The 20541-nt window shown below is 44.8% G+C and overlaps 1 protein-coding gene across 14 annotated transcripts in view; it reads right to left on the reverse strand.

Moving 5' to 3' along the window:
* Positions 1-20541, reverse strand: part of FGGY (FGGY carbohydrate kinase domain containing) — a 425323-nt gene that overhangs the window by 202834 nt on the left and 201948 nt on the right. The gene's annotated exons all lie outside the window — the stretch shown is intronic.

Raw genomic sequence — 20541 nt, forward strand, 5'->3', positions numbered from 1 at the left:
GGAGACAAGAGTCTTATATTGTGAAGAATTTGGTTGGTGTAAAGCTCTAAGTCTGAATCAGACAGACCCAGTTCACAAGGGTGCTGAGCAACCTTCAATAAGCTAACTCTCCTCAGCTAACCTCAAGCCTCGGTTTTCCCAGTTGCAAGGTGGCAATAATGGCACTGGTTGTACAGCGTCAATATTCTTGACTTCAGCACTGTATATCCAGTGTCCCAAGACACCTCCCCACAGTCTTGACCAAACTGGAATGGCTGGTCACTTTGTGCCTGGGTTCTAGGAAATGTGCCCCATTTCTTCCTGGAGAAGGTAAAGTAACACCAAGTTTCCTTCAGCAAACTTGTCTTGTCCCTAGACAAATGGTCTCGTTTATAAAATTCTCTGATGGCTCCAAAAAGGTGGAGAGAGGACACAGCAGCCTTGATAAACCCCTCAAAGACACAGCGCAGACCAGTGAGATGTTTCAGGGACACACTAGGAGGGACACAGGACTTGCTCAGACAGCTTGTAGGACGCTCAGAGTATGGGGGCAAGGCCTGAAATCTCAGAGAAAAAGATCTCAGCTGGCAGGCGAGCTCTCCCCAACCAAGCTCAGCCAAGCTGAGCCAAGCTCAGCACCACCTCCTTTGGTGTGAGTTTCGGTTCCATCAAAAACTTCCAGAGGTTTTGTGGGGTTAGTTGAACATTGACAGATTCTTCAAAGCCTGGAATTCACTCTGAGAGCCAAAAGCAGGCCAAGTTTCTATGAGGCTAGGATTTCCCCCAGGGAGGGTCACAGGGCTCCACCACACCTAGACTGATTAATCTACCCCTGCCCCAAGCTTCAGACAACAAGGAGACAAAAAAGAAAAATAGATCCTGAGGCTGGATCCTGATTCAACACCCCTAGCTCCATTCCCGGGAGAGTAGGAGTGGGAGTGTAAGGCAATTCCCAGCACCGGACAAAAGTCAGGCCAGAGCGGCAGTGAATTAAAAGTGATATGCAGAGCAGCTGGTGAGAGGGGGAAAAAAAAAACACAAAATCTGAGCAGGATGAAGGGCCCAGGGTTTTAACACAATGAATGACATGTGGCTGAAATCGTTTCAAAGAGAACAAAAGCTTAGGTAAATAAATAGTGTGGAAGATGAGAGCAAAAATGAATTACAGGAAATCCCACGAGGAATACACTGGCATTTTTCAAAAACTGTAGTTGAAACAACAACTCTGCTTCAGCAGAGATCAAGACTCAGCCTTCTTATTCTCCCTATGCACCTGCTCCTGATTGTCCACCTTTCTGGGACCACAGCCCCAACCAGGCTCAGCTCTCCTTCCCCTGTGCCCATCCAAGCTCCACGGAGTAATGGGCGATAGCCAGAAGGCAAGAGACTTCCAGGCACCCCAGTGACTCAGTGGATGATCTCAGGCAAATGAGCTGAGCTCCTTGATTCTCTGATAACTCATCTGTAAAAGGGGAAGTGACGACTTCAAAGTAAAAGTGTAAAAATACAACCGTAGTTAGACAGAACAGTGCTGGCACACGTTAGGCCCTGAATAATATTCTCTGCCTCCTGTGCTCAGTAGGATTCGATATGAGCCACATTCACCTAGTGCAACTCGAGGTCAAGTGCTGTCCTAGGCACTGAAGAGGAAATAATACTTAAAACAAACAAACAAACAACACCAGCACTGTCCTCAAAGAGCTTACAGACTTGTGGGAGCCAAGGACGCTAGGACACAGAGGACTGATAGCGTCTGCAACAGAAGCACCAGCCTCTGGCAGGAGGAAAGAAGTCCCCCCTGCCCGAGGGGGCCGGGGCGTTCTTCACGGAAGCCCTCTTCCCGTTTTGCCCTGATGATCTGCGTGCTCCTGCACTCCAGGTCCTGCCACAGCCTTTGTCAAAAGCCTTAGCGCTTCTTCACATCACATTACATCATCACAGCCGCTATGTCTCTAGTATCTCCCCGTGCCGGGCCCTGTTCCAAGTGCGTGACACAAATTAATTTAGTTAATCCTCACAACTGCTACTATGGTAGTTAGCCCTACTACGTAACGAACCACTACTATGGTGCCCACCTTGGAGATGAAAACAGAGGCCCAGCAGGTTAAGTAACTGACCCCTGATCACACAGGGAGCAGAAGGTGATGGCATGGAATGTAAATTCAGTCTGGCTCCAGGAATCATGTTTTCTCCCCAACCATGAGGCTGTAGGAATGGTACATATGATTTGGGCACACACCGGTACACGTTTCTATTGGATATATGCTGGATATCCACATTATTTTTCGTTCTCTGCTCTCTTTCGAACCTCTGAACTGCACAGGGAAGAATTTTTCAGTGATTATAAAAGTAACTCCCAGTCCACACCTCAAAGCACCTGCGGCCAAGCCCAGCCTGTGGCCAAGTCAGTGCTGGGTCCTCCGGAGCTGGCTGGAGCAGGACTCGGCAGCCTCCTTCAGGGTGGCCCAGGGGCAGCGATGCGTGAGAGGATGTGAAGCAGCTACCACTGCCTTCCAACTTTGCCATGGCCCGTGCACCATTGCAAACTACCGTGCACAACTACCATGCCAGGCCTTCCAACTTTGCAATGGCCTGTGCACACCTGCTGTGCCATTCCCTGGGCACTGCCCCCCCAAATTAGCCAGTCCTTCTCATCATCCATGTCCTCCTTCCATCCTGTCATCTGCCTGTCCACCTGCAGCCTAAACTCTGGCAGGCCAGCAGGTGTTCCCTCCTGTTTCACTCGGTGATCTTTCTACGGGGCTGTGTGGCCTTAGCTGAGGCTGTTATAACAGAGCAGCATAAACGAGGTGCCTTTAACAACACACATTTCTTTGGGGCGCTTGGGTGGCTCAGTCGGTTAAGCTACTGACTTCGGCTCAGGTCATGATCTCGCAGTTTGTGAGTTCGAGCCCCGCATGGGGCTCTGAGTGGACAGCTCAGAGCCTGGAGCCTGCTTCCGATTCTGTGTCTCCCCCCTCTCTCTACCCCTCCCCTGCTCATGCTCTGTGTCTCTCTGTCTCTCAATAATAAATAAATGTTAAAAAAAAAAACAATACACATTTCTCTCTCACAATTCATGAGGCTGGAAGTCTGACGGAGATCAGGGGGCCAGCACGGGCAGGTTCTGGCGTAGGCTCTCTTCTACCTTTACAGATGGCTGTCTTTTTAGTGTGTCCTCACAGCAGAGTAATAGTAAGCTCGCACCAAGTCTCTTCCTAGAAGGGCACTAACCCCATTCATGAAGGTTCTACCCTCATGACCTAATTATCTCCCAAAGGGCCCCGCCTCCTAACGCCATCGCATTTGTGGTTAGAATTTCAACATACAAAGTTTAGGGGGACACAGACATTCAATCCACAGCACGGTCTAAGGTAGAGACATAAAGGGCTCAGAGTCCTTGGTTAAATATACAAGAGAAAGTTTCTGTACTAACACTCCATGGAGAGAGCAGTAACTGACGATCTGATTTCAGCCGAGGAGGCTGGAATTCTACTTAGCATGTTGGTAAGGAAAGCTTACCGTTCAAACAATATGAACAAAAGAACAGTATGTTACTACCTTCATCCCCAACATGTACTGTGCACTGAAAAAGAGGATTTTTTAAGATAATTTTTCCCTTTTCTTGATGACTTCTCAGTATACCAAGGTGGAAGCAGGAACTAACTTTATTAAACAACTAACACAGGCCAGTATTGAGTTATAAGTTGCTCTTTTGTGCACCGATGTACCTTGAGTTCACGCCTATCAAGTTACTTCTGATTGCCTATTAAATATTAAACCACTCACCTCCCGAACTCCACTGCTGCTGGCCAGACTAGGTTACTCCCTGCCTGTATTCCCAGCACCTAGTGCAAGGCTGCATGATGCCAATGCTTAATACCTTTCCCTTTGCAATTTTTAATAAACTTTATCAATGAAGTATAACATGCGTTAAAAGGCCACACATTTTACATATACACTTCAGTGAATTCTCACAAAGTAAACACACCTACCCAGATCAGGAAATAATTCCCTTCATGCCCTTTTCCAGACACCACACCCCGCAAAGAAAACCACTATCTGGATGTCTAGACCATAGGATTTCCCTGATTTTTAATTTTTAAACCATTCCGTATGTTTTCTTTGTGCGAGCCTGTCATCCGTGTTTGTGAGATTCAACCCAGTTGCTGCATGCAGCGATCTATGTATGTTTTTATCGCTGAGAGAGATTCCACTGCATGAATATATCAACCATTTATGTATTCATTCCATGATTGATGGACATTCAAGGTCTGTTTCCAGGTTTTGGCTATTACAAATAATGGCGTTCTCTGTATTCTTGTTGCATGCTTTGGCGGGGGGGTGGGTACACACTACTCTTGAAGTGATGTGTAAGCAGGACTGCTGAATCAGCACATGTGGAGACATTGCCAAACTCCTTCCAGGGCTGTGTACCAACTCCTCATCCCGTGGTAGTGCTTCGGTACCTGAGCTGCATCATATCCCCAACAACACTTGGTATTCTCAATCTGCTTAATTTTAGCCAGTGTGGTGGGAGTACAGAGGCATCATATTGTACTTTTAATTTGGACTCTCCTAATGACTAGTGAGGTTGGGAAACTCTTCCTATTTTATTGTTCATTTTCATATAATTTTTTCTGCTAAGATAGCCCAATCATTTTTACCATTTTCCTATCAGCATGGCTATGGTTTTTGTTTGTTTGTTTGTTCTTACTAACTTATGGAAATTCTTTGTATACTCTGGATACAGGTCCTTTGTTATATGTCTTGCAAATAGCATCTTTCATTCCGTGGTTCCCATTTCCACTCTTTCATGGCATCTTTTGATGAAAACAATTTCCTAATTTTAATGTAGTCCAATGTATCAACCCTTTCCCTTTATGGATGTGCTTATATTGATGTCCTACTAAGGAAATATCTACTTATCAGAGAGTCTGGGTGGCTCAGTCAGTTGGGCATCCGACTTCCGCTCAGGTCATGATCTCACCGCTCATGAGTTCAAGACCCGCATCGGGTTCTGAGCTGACAGCTCAGAGCCTGGAGCCTGCTTCCAGTTCTGTGTCTCCCTCTCTCTCTCTCTGTCCCTCTCCCGCTCATGCTCTTTCTCTCAAAAATAAACATTAAAAAAAAAATCTACTTATCATAAAGTCATGAAGATCTTCTCCTAAATATTGTCTTTTAGAAACTTTGTATTTTACATTTCTTCTTTTTCTTTTAAAGTTTATTTATTTTGAAAGAGAGAACATGAGTGAAGGAAGGGCAATAAGAGAGGGAGAGGGACAGAATCCCAAGCAGGCCCTGCACTGTCAGCACGGAGCCCGACGTGGGACTCGAACTCATGAACCATGAGATCATGACCTGACCCAAAACTAAGAATTGGATGCTTAACCAACTGAGCCACCTAGGCGCCCTTACATTTCATGTTAGGCCTATAATCCATTTGGAATTTCTTTTCATGTACAGGCTAAGAGTCAAAATTCAATTTTTCTCATATTGATATCCAATTAACACACCCACCATCTTTTATCACTGTTCATCAGCCTCTTTTTGTTTAATTTCTTAATCTTTCCCTCTTTTCCATTCCTACTGGTTCTGTCTTGGGTCTCAGCCTTCAATGTCTCTTACCCTCAGTGCTGTCTTATCCCCTGCCATTAACTTCGTGATCTCCAAAGTCTCTACCTAAAAGCTATTACCTTAAGGATAAAAATCCAAATTCTTTAAAGTGGCATTCAGGTCCTTGAAAACCTGCCCCACACATATCTTTCCACACATCCGTTTCCACATGCAGACCACACAATAGCTATACTCAGTACTGTGCAGCCAAAACAGGTATTCTCCTGCTTCTGGACTTTAGTACATGCTGTCCCCTTCTGCCTCCCTCTCCCCTCTTCCCCTTCTCCCCGACTGCCCACACCCACTTTATCCATCTGATAAACTCCTTTTACTCTCTCCTGTTCATCTTTCCGGTGTCAAATCAGTACCATTTTTTGAAGAAGAAATCTTCCTCATCCACTCAGGCAAAATGAGTTTAAGACTCCTGCAATAAGCCACACATGCTTCTATCAACTTCCTTCACCGCATTTTGACAGTTTACTTGTCCATTTCTACAATTAGAATGTGATCTCCTTGAGAGTATGGAGTTAGATTTGTTCACATGTGTATCTCTAGTTCTTGCACAGTGCCTGGCACTTAGTGAGGATATGTTACCTGTTGTTGAAGGTCAAAGAAAGGAATATTTCTTTTTCACAGCCACAGTATTTACAGCAAATCTGCTGTACTTTACCAAAATTCTAAGTCAACAGTGCTGGGTGAGAGCCTGAGAAATGGTCCTTGGACTTTCCTACAGTGCATGAACTCTCTGACAAGTGTTTTCTCAGCTTTTGGAGGTCTTCTGTTTTGGTTATTTAACTCTACATAGCTCTGCTTGAAGTGGATGAGTCTAACTGGATACCTCCACTGAAGATAAGGGACTTGAATGAATGCCTGGCTTAGAAACTGGGTGAATTAGTGACTGACTTGAAATTAATAAGTTATTTATCATCTTCTTCCAAATATGAGACGGAACATTTCAAACACTTCCATGTGTTTAATTTAGCAATAGCTAGAAGGTACATAGAGAGAATCTAACATTTTAAATAACTCTTCCCTAACCAATAAGTTTAGAAAAAAAGAAAAGTTGTCAAATTCCCTGTCCTCCCTTCGCATTCCTATTCCCGGGTACTCCTCCACTATTCTTCCCTCTCCCCAAACTACTGTGTAGAGAATTATATAAAGCTCTGCAGAAATGAGTCTCTTGCTTAAAACCCCCCTTCAATGGCTTGCAACTGCCTGGGGGACGGGGAGAAGTACAAATTTCTCAACATGGCGCTCAAGGGCTGCCAATCTGTGACTTTATTTGATCCTTACAGCCCCATATTCCAGGAACCCCTTAGAGACATAACAGGTTTGGGCCAAACTGTAAAGCTTATCATGTCCCAACCCCATGTGCCCTAACTTACATTATTCTCTCCATTCAGAATACTCTACATTTCATCACTTCCAATGGAGAAAACACCTATTATGTTCTGCTCAGTTCAAAGCGACCCTTCTGTGAAAATAAAGGAAACGGCCATTTAAAATGGAGTGGGGCAGCCCTCCCCCTGAAGGGGGAGCTCTCACACACGGGCCGCTGGCTGCAGCCGGCATCACCAGCAGAAAGAAGGAAGATGAAGGTAAGAATTATCTTGGAAGGGAAGATATTTTTCACATAGGAATTCCATCTCCTGCTTTTAAGGAGGGAGATCCCTTCCTGCCCCAGCAACCACACACTTACCCTTGTTTACAGTCAATGAGAAACCGCCACACCTCGAACTCTGGTTCTCCAGTGAGCTTTTGTTCGAAACATCCCCCAAAACCCTCCCTCCTGTTACAAACACAAGCCCCTCTCCTTTGTTCTCCAGACTTGTCAATGGTTCGCCATAGTTTTCCCATCCCAATGTGCAACTCCTCTGCTGTTCCAGAGTAAACTCAGGCTGCGAGTGACATAACTGGCTCTTTTATTTTTAAGGCTGACATCTCCCGCTTCCCTCAAGGCCCGTGGCAGGCTGATACTCAGGGGGTTATCGTGACTAGTTGTGTGACCCAGAGCAAGCTGCTGGAGTAGACGTGACAATTAGACACTTAGATAAGCCAGCATTTATGTCAAACTGAAGTCGTTCAACGAATACCAGTGTCTTTGCCCTTCCGCCGCCTGTTTCAACTGCAAGAGGCTTCTCCCTTTTTCAAATTCCTATGCAACTTGGTCCACATGTTATCTCCGTCTTGGTAAATCGCTGTCTTCGCCACGGTAACTAGTACAGCACTCAGCATGTTGTTTATAAACAAACCCATTAACTAATGTATATAATCATCCATTTACTGACTTAACTGCTGGGGTCTTAAGTTACACAGATGAACACGACCAGATTCCGCGGCTCACAAGAAGCTCACAGTCTATGTGGGGGAGACAGTAATGTAATCATCTATTTAAGTGTTTCCATGTTATTGTCTATGTGGTACCTGTAATGACAGAGACAGGCACAAGGGAAAAGGCAATAGGCCGCATGCATTAGGCTGGACAACAACAGCGTCACCCAACAGTAGAGCAGACAATGTACGAACCAGAGCCACATTAGTCGGGCATATTAAATATATTTCACAGAATTGAATTGTGTGGGTTTTTCTTTACAACTCTGAGCTGTGAGAGGCCTGAATATAGAAGGCGAGTCGTTTTCACTCCTATTACTGACACTGGTGGGAGAGTCCCGACCCCTCCAGGCTTCACAGTGGTGAGTCACGGGCTGGTAACTTTTAACTCCCTAGGCTAAATTCAGCCCAGGGACCTGCAGCAAAACAGATCAATAATCCAACACATTCTACTTAAATGAAATATAAGAGCCGAGGGTTGTGCTAGAACTGTGCCTGTGATTCAAAGATTTTCCATGTTTTCTATTTTTTGAAAATTTTTAATAATATTGCCTATGGCTAACTCAGTTAACACAGGCTTGGGTGACGCTATGAAAGGTAAGACAAGAGAGAGGTGGAGTCAGACAGACCAAGGTTCTCAAAATTCCGCCAGACTAGCTGCCAGAGTCTAGGTAAGTCTCATCTCTCCCTTTACATGGCAGTGGTAAGAACATGCACAGCAGAGAGCTTGTGTCCACACCAAGCACTGCCTCTATGAACACTTAGGTGGTGCCCAGCTTATGGTGGGCACGCCCGATCGAAGCGCTCTTCAATGCTCTGCTTTTGAAACAAAAATTTTTAAATGTACTCTTTCAATTAGCCTGGATTTAATTTTGTTCTTCCTGGACTACAGACAGAAAAGTTTTGACTGTGACCAAATGGAGGTGAGGTTGCCCCTCGTGCTGTCTTTTAAGATCCCAGCGGTAAAGCCTGTCGGGCTCATGGGAGGATACAGTCCCCCCAGGGGAGTCTGCTGAGCTAACTCAGTAGTGGTGGTGGTTGTGGGGAAATCTGTACCCTTGCTAGTTCCTCGGGTGACTATGCATACTCAGCTTGAAAACCACTACAGTAAATAAATAAGGACAGAAGTCAGATAGTTTTTAAAAACACCTACACATCATTCTAAGTTTAAATTCAAAGACTTTTGTTTTGGATTCACTGCACTGGGAATTCAGTTTACTATGAATGATGGGAAATAATCTGAATAACCCATTCTTCCGTGTCACTCCCCCACCTATTTTCCATTCTCTGTCTCCCGTAAACAGTATTTTCTAACTAAAATGGGAACAGAGAAACCATGTGGGAACACGTGTCTTGCCACCAACAAAATGAGAGTGGAACATTTAGAAGTGTTGGCACAGAATTCCTTAAGGGCTCCGGGAGAATTCCCACCGGCTCAGACTACAGTGAATGCAGGTGAACTATGCGCACTCTCTGTTTGGACATGAAGCAAGGCAAGAGATAACAATGTGAAGAAAAAGGAGTCGAGATAAAACTCCCTGCACAAAAGACAGTGGCAGAGATGAGAGGAGGTAGGAGACAGTGAAAAGTAGCACTGCCTGGTCTCGGACCCAGTGGATGAGGAACAATCACCTTGAGAGGGAGAAGTCAGAGATGGGGAACACGGTTTCCCTTCCAGCCACAATTCTGCAGGTTGGGTGAAGAGAAGTTGTTAACAGTGGAGTTGTTAACAGTGGAGTGGGCTTGCCCTGGCAGGGAGTGGGCCTTTCCTGAATCCCCAGAGCCTGGAAAAATATATGCCTGCTTAATTCTATTGACGTGAGCTTTTGCTTTAAGCTTCAAATGAGATGGTATCTTTTTTTACTGGTCTTACTATTCTTTTGGAGTATCATCCACTGGTATTAAAAATCATAGCTGCACTCCCAAAGGCAAACTCTTGCTGTAGGACACTTGACATAGTTTTCACATGACAATCAGTGCTGAGGAAGCTATTTGAATAGATAGGGTTGATCCAACTTAATTTTAGCATCCCAACTCCTTGGCTTGGAATTCAAGGACTTTTACAATGGAGTTTCTGACCGGGAAGGGCTAACACTGGATGGGCACTCACCATGTGTCAAGAGAAGCCCTCTATGCAACCACCCCAGGAGGCGCCATATGACTCGTGTTCACAGAAGAGAAGGCTGAGACACAGGGAAGTGGTCTGCTAATAAGTGGCAACCTGGGACCTCCAGAGTCCACACCCTGCCGCACGGCTTCTGTCTTCCACACTAGGTGCTGGACTCCTCCAGACAAAGGACTGAGTCCTCAGCACCTTGATATGCCCCATGCCCAGTGCAATAACTGAGACCAAGGGTCGGCCTAACATATATTTTCTCACTGAATTCGTCTCTACCTTCTTTCTTATACCATGAAATGTTCTCTCACTTCATTGAGGTCTGTGTCCCCAAATGTCGTCTGTCTGGACTCAACTTTTCAGAACTCTCTGTACTGGTAGCAACACCTGACACTTTCCATTGCTTCGTATAAACCTTTCCTTCATAACACTTGGCAATGCCTGATACATACACATGCATGCCTATACACATACACACACACACACACACACTCAAAGTAAACACACATATAAGGAGACACATGCACACACATGAGTACTTGTACACATACACTTACATATATGCAAACATACACCTATTCACAAGGCACACTTATGAACACATGCATAAGCACACACATGTACGCATAGGTACAATACATGTGCACACATGTGTGATACACGTGCATGGATATGAACACTTGTGTGTGCAGACATATGCATACATGCAGCACATACAAACACACCCATATATGTTTATATGGTGGTTTATGAACTCCCCCAAAAGAATAAAAGCTGTATGAGAGTAGGACCTTGTTTTTGTTCGCCCCTATATCCAATACACCTACAACAAGCCCTCACACATAAAAGAAGGATGTCACATAAATAATGGAATTGAGGTGCCTGGGCGGCTCCGTTGGTTAAGCATCTGAGTCTTGATTTTGGCTCAGATCAAGATCTCACGGTTTGTGGGATCCAGCCCTAGGTCTGGCTCTGCACTGAAATCACGGAGCTTGCTTGGGATTGTCTCCCTCCCTGTTTGCCCCTCCCCTACTCACTCCTGCATGCATGCTCCTTCTCAAATAAATAAATAAAACTTAAAAAAAAAATAAAAGAATCTTTAAATTTCTCTTGCCTGCTGCTATCATTCATGTGAATCTGTTGAGGTCACATTAATCACAGCTAAATATACATAGCCCCAGCAGCATTGTTCTAAGTACTTTATAGATAATGGGTCATTTATTCCGAAAACAACTCTGTGAGGTAGGTACTATTATTTCCATTTCACAGACGGAGAAACTGAGGCACAGAGTGTCAGGTGACTTCCCGAGGTGACAAAAAAAGCAAGTGGAACCAGGATTTGAATCAGCTATGTGTTCTTACCTACTATACTGGGTTTCCTCCATATCTTTGATTTTCATGGTTTTCAGAGACCAAATTCTTACATCAGAGTCACAGTACACAGCATAATAAGGACTAAGTTATGGAAAGCTGGAGTGGGAGCCATGTTGTGGGCTGATATAACTGGAGACTACTGTGATTTTTCTATATTCCAAAAACTTTCCTTTCTTAGTTTTCTTCCAGGCATCTACACTGGCCGCACAGTGCCATGAGACAAACCTCAAGATCCCCAGTGTGAGGAAATCAAAAACTTTTCCTCCCTCCTCTTCATAATGACTTATACGAATGGATGGTTAAGGGAAAATTGGAACAAGGAAATTAACCAGACCTATGGACCAATGATAAGGAAGCAACCAGCAGCGAGATGCCAGGCTGCCACTGAGGGGTGATGGCTGGAGATGTGCATTTCCTCCCCAGCAGCTGCCGATGAGCAAGCCCTAAAGTAAACAGTGGTGCTCAGAAATGTTCCATGGATGTGGAGCACCGGGTGTTCAGTCCCTGTGCCATGAAAAACAGTGGACCCTCAGGGTAAGCCTACTCTTGCCCCAGTGACACAAGTGCAGTATTAGACTCTGGGCCCCCAAACACTTTTCTAGCAATCTTCTGCCTTAGAATTTGGACTGTCCTCCTAACAGGTGGTTGGCAGGATCAGAACCTGGCTCTGGCTCTTCAGTGTGATCTTGTTTTGTTCCCAAGCCCAGCAAAGGAAACCAGCAACTTCTCTTTTCAGTCATATATGAGTACGTGGGATGAACAAACGGTAGCTTCCGAAAACCAGATAAACTCCTGAAGCTAATGAGTCGGTAAAGATCTGCTCGTCTTCGGGGGCTCTGAGCACAGAAACTCTTGCTGGGTCTTGACATTCTGCTCTATTTACTAGGTAGTACTTGTTTGATGCAAAGATTGCACCAAGCCAATGTGAAGTCATGGGAAGAAACCCACAGATCAGGGTTTGAGTCTCAGATCCAACCCTTCCAATCCTGTAACCTTAGGCAAATCCCTTCATTCCAAGTGACCATTTGCTCAATGATTAAAGAAGGTAAAAATACCAAGTGGTAGTCTGAAACTGGAAAGTCACCACACAGACGAAATTCATACCAACATTAATTTTAACACGAATCACCAAAACTAACCAGCAAAACTGATCAACAATATTCATATGCCCTTTAATATTACTGATCCCTCCATGATGCAGTCAAAAAATGTCTAGGCTGCTCCTATAAGCCTGGCCTTATTCCCCATGACTGATGGAGCCCTAGAAACCTGTGCAGCTTTAAGTATTCATTATGAAGTCATTTCTCTACTCTGGGCCTCGACTTTCTCAACCACAAAATGGATCCAGAAACACACCTGTCTGGAAGAATGTGAAACAGAAGCTCTATCTTTTGTTATAGATACATATGTTGGCGTGAGTGTAGGCTAACATAAGGAAGCCAGGGCAGGTAGGAGAAAGCTCACAGTCCAAGAAAGCCTTGGACCTAGAATCCTACTCTATCATTTGTTAAAATGTCACCTTGAGCAAGTTATTGCACTTTGATTTCCCAATGCTACATTTGGAAAACAATGGCAGCTCCCAGCAAGGCTAGGATGTGATGGCAAAACAAAGCAACCTGCTCATAGGTGGCTTAGAACAAGTTTACTTATTTAACAGTCATCGGTAGCACGGACAGTAGCATTACGTGGGATACAACGTATAAGACGGAATACACACATATACCACAATACATATACATGAGTATAGCCAAGCATATGTATACACATGCAATGCGGACACAACTGTATATGTATATGTACACATAACACACATAAACTGGGCGAATATGCCCATTCTTTTCCTGGCCTGGTTAAGTCTGGTTTTACTCCCTACAACCGATACAGTCCCTGACACCTGGAATCATTCCCTTTTCCTAATTTGGAGACTGTGTGGCCAAACAGGGCAAGAGGCACTGGCAGATGAATTAGGAGGCCCAATTTCTAACCTCAACTCTGACGGTAACTTGTCGGGGTAACCTTGGATGACTCACTGGTTTTCTGGGCTCCCGTTTGCTCATCTGCAAATTGAAGAATTTGACGTAGAGGATCTCTAAGTAACCTTTCAGCTCAAAGCCTATATAATCACCCATTATCCAGAGGAGTGTGGACATCAAAGTAAAGACGTTACCATTTCAGCACAGGCTGACGGCTGTACCTCCTGAGTTGCGAGGCACAAGGTGGGTAGGATGGGCTGAGCTGGCTGTGGCCCCAAGGCCCCATAATCCCCCTCACTTTCTGACCACGGAGGAAAAGGCTGGTCTCCCAGCTAAGACCAGTGCTTCGCAGTCCAGAGGAACACAGTGCTCCAAGAGAGCCTCGAGGCCTGGGGACAGGAAACCCAAAACTACTATCCCCCCCTCTTTCCCCTCTGCACCTCATTGTGGCTCCTGCAGCTGCTAAAGTCCGAGGCAGCAGTGGTTCTCATTAACCCAAACCTCAGCTTAAAACAATAAACTCGAACTCATATTACCAACTTCCTCCTCCATCCTCTGATTCACATCCAGGAACTCCCAGAGCTGCCCCTGCTCTGTGTGCTCAATGACACTGCTTTTCTCCTTCCAGATTCCCCAGCATGACTGTATCTGCTCATCCTTCCCCCTCCATGTCTTACAGACCGGCTGCCTCTCTGGATCCACCTGGATATGCTCCCTCCTGCCTGGCTCTGGGCCCGAGCCTGGGCCTGGCTCCTCAACAGCACCGGTTTGGTTTGATTTGTCTACTTGGCAGATGCACATCACCACTGCTTCTGACCCTGTGTGCCCAGTGCCGACTCGTCCCGCAGGCTGTCGCCTCTGGGTACCAGGAGACACCTTCTGCCTCATAACCAGCTTCCTGGGTCATGCCTGATGTTCAGACTCAGAATCCACGGTGCGGTAGAGCCTGGGAATAGGTTTGTTTGTTTTCTAAAGATTCCCCACTCAGATTTAGCCATCTCTGTTTAACTTTTCAAAATCCTCTCAGTTCTTATAGTAATCAATTCACTGATTTACTGAGGACTGACTGACTGACACTGTGGGTCCTATACCAGATGATGGGCATTGGAAGGTGCGTGTGGTTTGGTGAGAAATCTGAAATAGATGCAAAGTGTTGCAGATAGGGAGGGATTCGGTTTTCCTAAGAGTGGGGTTAACCTTGGAGAAGTCTCTATGGGGGAAATAACGTTAAGGTTGAGTGCTGTCGCCTAAGTGGGACCGCCCAGGTGGCGAGGAGAGACCACCCCATACAAAGCCAACAGCAGGAGGAAAAAAGGCAAGGAGGCAGAACGTGCATGATGTGTGGAAAGAGGGCGGGTGGCTGGTGTGGCTTGTCTCTCAGTAAGACGGATGGGGTAGCAGTCACCTTGTACCCCGTGCTCTTCACTCTTCACCTCTGTTTTCTTACCTCATAGCTGTTTTCACTTACGAGTTAACTGCACAAAATACATGTTGACAAACTACGAATATATTAGCCCCTGACTCGGGGCTGCATTTTGGCTTCCACGGAAGTAAGCTGGTGAAGAGAAATAATATCACTGAGGGTGTTTCAGTCTAGAGCAGGCCTCTCATCCTCTGCCCGACTGACCGGAGACCCACGGCAGGTCATTCTTTGTTGTGAGGCCGTCCTGAGTACCATAGGATGTTCAGCCACATTCCCAGTCTCCACGTGCCAGTCTGACAACCAAAATCTATCTCTAGACATGGCCCAGTGTCCCCTGGGGTAGGGGTAGGGTTAAAATCACCCCTGGTTGAGAAGCACCGGTGTAGAGAAACAGGAGAGCTTTAAGAGTCAGACTCAAGCTCAAATCTCGCCAGGACACAAGTTACATGATTATGGAAATGTTCTGCTTAGAACTGGAATTTCTTCATGTACAAGATGGGAAATAACCTCTACCTAGTAGGATTATTGGGAGGGACAAGAGATAAAGTAGGTAAAGGCAAAGGGTCAGGCCAGAGTATTTAGCACAGAGAAGGCAGTAAAAACGGTCAAAATAGTAGAGGTACTAATAAGAGTAGTGGTTCCAATATATATATTTTTTTAATTAACAATGCTGATGTTGTCACTGCTGGTATTACAAGGAATAAAGCCTAAGTGAAGTTAAAAAGACACAATGAATAAATAAGTTCTACTTTGCCGAGAAGCCATAATAGGGCAAGAAATGTTGTGATTCCATTAGCAGACACCACATCCTCTAGGAATCCTTTTACGGTTCTTCAAGTCTCAATTCGAGGTATAATCTACATTCTTCTGAGGCTCTCCACACTTGGTACATATAACTATCATTGTTTATTTAATGTTTATTTTCTCTACTAGACCATAGATTCCCAGAGGTCCAATTCTCTCTCATATCCACCTGATGCTCCCATCAACTAGCAGTTGGTCATCAATAAAAATTTATTAAAATACTTTTTTTTTAATGTTGGTTATTTGCTCAAATGGCATTTTTAAGGGTCAAATTCAAAGGATCCCCTTTTAATAGATACACCATTCCATAGAGCACAGTAATTAGAATGTGAGCTCTAGGGGGTGCCTAGGAGGCTCGGTTGGTTAAGCATCCAACTCTTGATTTTGACTCAGGTCATGATCTCACAGTTGATGAGACTGAGCCCTGCACTGGGCTCTGTACTAAAAGCACGAAGCCTGCTTGGGATTCTCTCTCCTTCTCTCTCTCTGACCCTCCCCGGCTCATGCTCGGTCTGTCTCTCTCTCACAAAATAAATAAACTTTAAAACGAAAAGAATGTGAGCTCTGGAATCAGAAGGAGTAGATTTAAATGATTTACCACTTATTGTGTGGCTCTGGGTAAGTCAGGTAGTCTCTGTGAGCCTCACTGTTTTATTTGATAAATGGGAACACGATAGTAGTATATATATATAAAGTGGCTTTGAGAATCAGTGCTGCTTCTAGACCACTGACAATGGTATTATAGCTCACTGGAATAAACTAGAACTGCTACAGGAGGGCATGCATCAGAAGCTCTTTTTGTAAGGCTACGTAACCAATTCTTCTGCTATTGAAAAAAAGCAAGAAGGGAAGAAAGGGAAGGAAGGAAGGAGGGAGGGCGGGAGGGATTCAAATGTCCTCATTTTGGTTTGACTCTGCCACTCCGATGAACAATTTATGCCAACTCAACACCTGGCAAAAAATCCAGTATCTGGAAACAAAGAGCAATGCTAAACCTAGGCACAGAATCTGCTAACATGATGGGATACAAATGATACCAATTTCCATAGGGAGTGCTCAAACCAAACTCTCTTGCTTCATGGAGAACTGAGGCTGGTACGCCTACTGTGTAGGGATAATTGCATCTGTAATGAGAAGTTATGCTCTCTCTCAGTTGTAACATCCATCCCTCAGGGAGGAGAAAACACTCATTTATTCACTCACTCATTCACTAAACATGCATGTGTTAGGGGTCCTCCATATGCAAAGCACTGGGATGCAGGTTGCTGGGATATATGGATGAAGTGACACAGTATTTTCTCTCAAAGAGCTTACAACTGGTGAATGAGAGCAAGCTGTACACATAAAACTGGGTGACACATGCAGTAAAATGGAAGCAAGTCCAAGATACACAGGGGAAGAGGAAGTAATGCTTAAGTCAGCTAGAGGGAGTCAGGGAAGGCTCCTAGAGGAGGTGAATCAACCGGATTCAAGATCTGAGGGATAATCAGAAGTTTGTGTGATACACAGAACAACTGAGAGAAGGGAGCCTGAGACAGAAATCGGCTTGTTATTGCCTTTCAGGACAGCTGGGGTGCTGGAGCCAAGAACAGACCTGGAACAAAGTTAATACTATTTTTATAAGCTAGAAAAATATCAGCAGCAGGAGCCCTGGCCAGAACCACCCCCGCAAAGAGCAAACAAAGCTAGTCCTATCTTCTGGCTGTCTGCTGCAGAACTTACTAACCAGCACCTTAAGAACAAAATGTTCTTTAATCTTTGATTTTTATTCCCACAAAGTCCTTCCTCCTCTTTTTCCAGAACTGGAAAAAGCAGGGGTTGAGTGTTACTTGCCTCTTTGATCTTCATCCTCCTGTCCCAGGCTCCCTTGAGAATGAGAGCCCAGGGAGATTTCTCCAAAGCAGAGGGCTGACCCCTCCTATCAGTCAGAACGGAGGGTCCAAGGTAGGTCATGCCAGGTCAGCCCGTGAAGGGGCCATAACTGTCGAAGCCTGTTTCAGGGAGGCTTGGGTGGCCTCCAATTCTGACCTCCAAAGCTGAATTCTTAACCTGACATTCAGCAACCTCTTAACATGGAGTTAATTTACCCGTTTCTTGAGACTGCTTCTGATCTCAACCTGCACAAGATCGAAAGCATTGAATCCTGCATTCTGTTCCCAAGTGCCAGGCAAGGAGAATCAGGGCACATTCAGGGAAGGCTGACAGAATCCAGAAGTTCTTTTCCAACTGCCTGTCCAAAAAGAAGACCATTGTCCTGGTACACACCTGACTACAACAGTAACTCAGAGAACTTCCAATTTAAAAGCTTTTACTTTGGTCAGGCGTTGTGATTTCAGAGTGAGAAAACCAAAGAGAGAAGCCTCATTATTATGTGCCTACTATGTGCCAGCTGCTTTACCTTCGCTGCTTTTCTGCTTTACCAATGCTCTTAACAATTCTGGAGGGGGGGGCGGTGGGGGAGGGGCGCATTGCTATCTCTTATTGCAGAAGAGGAAACACAGGAGTGAAGAGAGATGATATTTGGCCCAAGGTACACAGGTAGAGGGAGTAAGAATTTAAACTCACATCTTCAGACTCCGCATTCAGTTCCCTTATTAGAGCATCATAACAATAGAGGACTCCAACCAGTATTGTTAAGCAATAAACATGCAGGTTGGGAAAGAAGAGCCAGAATTTTCTCTCTGGAAGGAGTGGCACTCTGTCTGCTCTGTTCACACTATAACCCCCAGCGCCTAGACCAGTAATTGGAAGGTTTGCAGGTACTCAGTATGTCTCTTTAGTGACTAGGCAGCTGGGTGCATCAATGACCTTCTCAAGACTCTCAGGCCTGCACAGGGCACCGGCAGGGTGAGAAACAAGAGGCAACGTTTGCTTCCAGGCCTCCTCTCTTCACCAGACATCCTAATTCTGTCATGACTGTAAGAGGAGAGGAGGACGCATAAGGAAGTATACGAAGGATAAAACTTGGTCAGAATTATGATCTTGACTGTCTTGCAGTTGCTGGGAAGCCCCCCTTCCTGTGCCCTTCCAGCCACCACCAGCCCCTAAGCTCAGCCCTTAAAGAATCCAAAGCCCTTATTCTACCTTTCCACGTAAAGAGCTTACTTTTGGAAAACATAAGGGAAACTCATTAACTGAAGAGTATTAAAAGCCTGAGTTAAAGCTTCGAAGGGTAAAATTCCCGTCACAGAACCATCTCTGATTTAGGGAAAGAGGGAGGTAGGTCCCTCTAATGGCCTGGATTCCTCCCCGTGGAGCTCCCACACTTTGAGTGTCTACAAATAGCAGGTACCATATGGGGCACAGCAAGTGCTGGGCAGCAGTGAAAAAGGGTGCTTTGGTTCGTCCCTTAGGGAGGTCTGGGGATCTGACAAGGAAACAGGAGTCCTGAAGCCCCTGCAAGGTGCAGGCTTTCTTTCAGCAGGCAGTGGTCCAAGCCAAGTCCTTATCACCTGGCTGGGGGTGGATGGTTGAAATGAATTGAAAAAGCATGATAATTGAAAAAGCACGATGGAGAACGCTTCCCTGACCTCAAACATGACACAGGATATCAGGATTACAAGGGGACAGGAAAACTCCCTATCTATGTAGACCCCGAGTTCTTTCTGTGCCTGCTCAAAATCATGCCACTCCCATCAAAAGAACACATTGAAAAGGGAGAGAAACACCCTTGCCTACACTCAGTATTACCTGCCTGCCATTCCACCGACCCACAGGTACTACTGGCTGTTTATAACTTCTCAGGCATTGTGTTAGATCCTGGACACATAAAAGTGAACAAGGCAGACACATTCATAAACTGATAAGCACTACCCTGCTCTGGAAGTCCATGGACTACGTAGAGGAATCAGATACTGCTTGTTATCCTGTTGCATAAGGAAACATTAACTTCCACTCTACAGGTTAAGGCCATTTCACCTTATTCTTGTCTTAATATGACTGTATTCATTTAATAAATTTATCAAGCACTTATAGGAGCCTGATCCAGGGCTCAGCATAGGTGATACAAGAATAATAATATAATGCTCTCAAGGAGCTCAGAGTCCACTGGAAAAGAGAAGCAGATAAATGAGCAATTACAACCCAGTGTGATTATTTCTCTGGGAATACAATTATTCCAACCCAGTGTGATTATTACCCAGTGTGATTATATTACAACCCACTGTGATTATTTCTCTGGGAATATAATCTGAGTGTTCCATGGAAGGTTATGCAAAGAACAAAGCGTCTGCTATGAGACTTCAATTTCAAGTAGACATTAGGCAGTGGGAGAAGGAGAGGACCAATAAACCAATCTGGGAAGAGAAATACACATGCATTTATACAAACTGGATTCTGGGAGCACAAGTCCATTTAAGTATTTGAAAGATAACTCTTGGTTCTAACACAAAGTATGGACCAGAATATATTTCAAAACTCCTTTGACTATGATCCAAGGTAAGAAATTCATTTTCTTCATGGTCCAGTGTCTACGTTCACTACCCATAAAATATAAACATAAGTCCCATAAAAACAGTGTTGACCCTTACTATGTGATATGTACTCTGATGTTTTCTACTCCAGTTGATTCCACTCTGAAAATCCAATGGTCATGACCTACCAAATTGATAGCATGAAGTCTTAGCCATAATTAAAAAAACAAAAACACTGTTAGAAAGAAAGTCTAGGGAAAAATATGACTATAGTGGAAGTGAGAGAGATTGAGAATTGAAGAGGAGAGAGGAGAGAGGAGAGGAGAGGAGAGGAGAGGAGAGGAGAGGAGAGGAGAGGAGAGAGGAAAAAGAAAAAAGAAAAGAGAAAAGGAAAGGAAAGGAAAGGAAAGGAAAGGAAAGGAAAGGAAAGGAAAGAAAGAAAAAAGAAAAGAAAAGAAAAGGAAAGAGAAGAAAAGAAAAGAAAAGAAAAGGAAAAGAAAAGAAAAGAAAGAG

Source organism: Prionailurus viverrinus, chromosome C1 (genome assembly GCF_022837055.1).
Source record: "Prionailurus viverrinus isolate Anna chromosome C1, UM_Priviv_1.0, whole genome shotgun sequence".
In the NCBI taxonomy this organism is placed as follows: domain Eukaryota; kingdom Metazoa; phylum Chordata; class Mammalia; order Carnivora; family Felidae; genus Prionailurus; species Prionailurus viverrinus.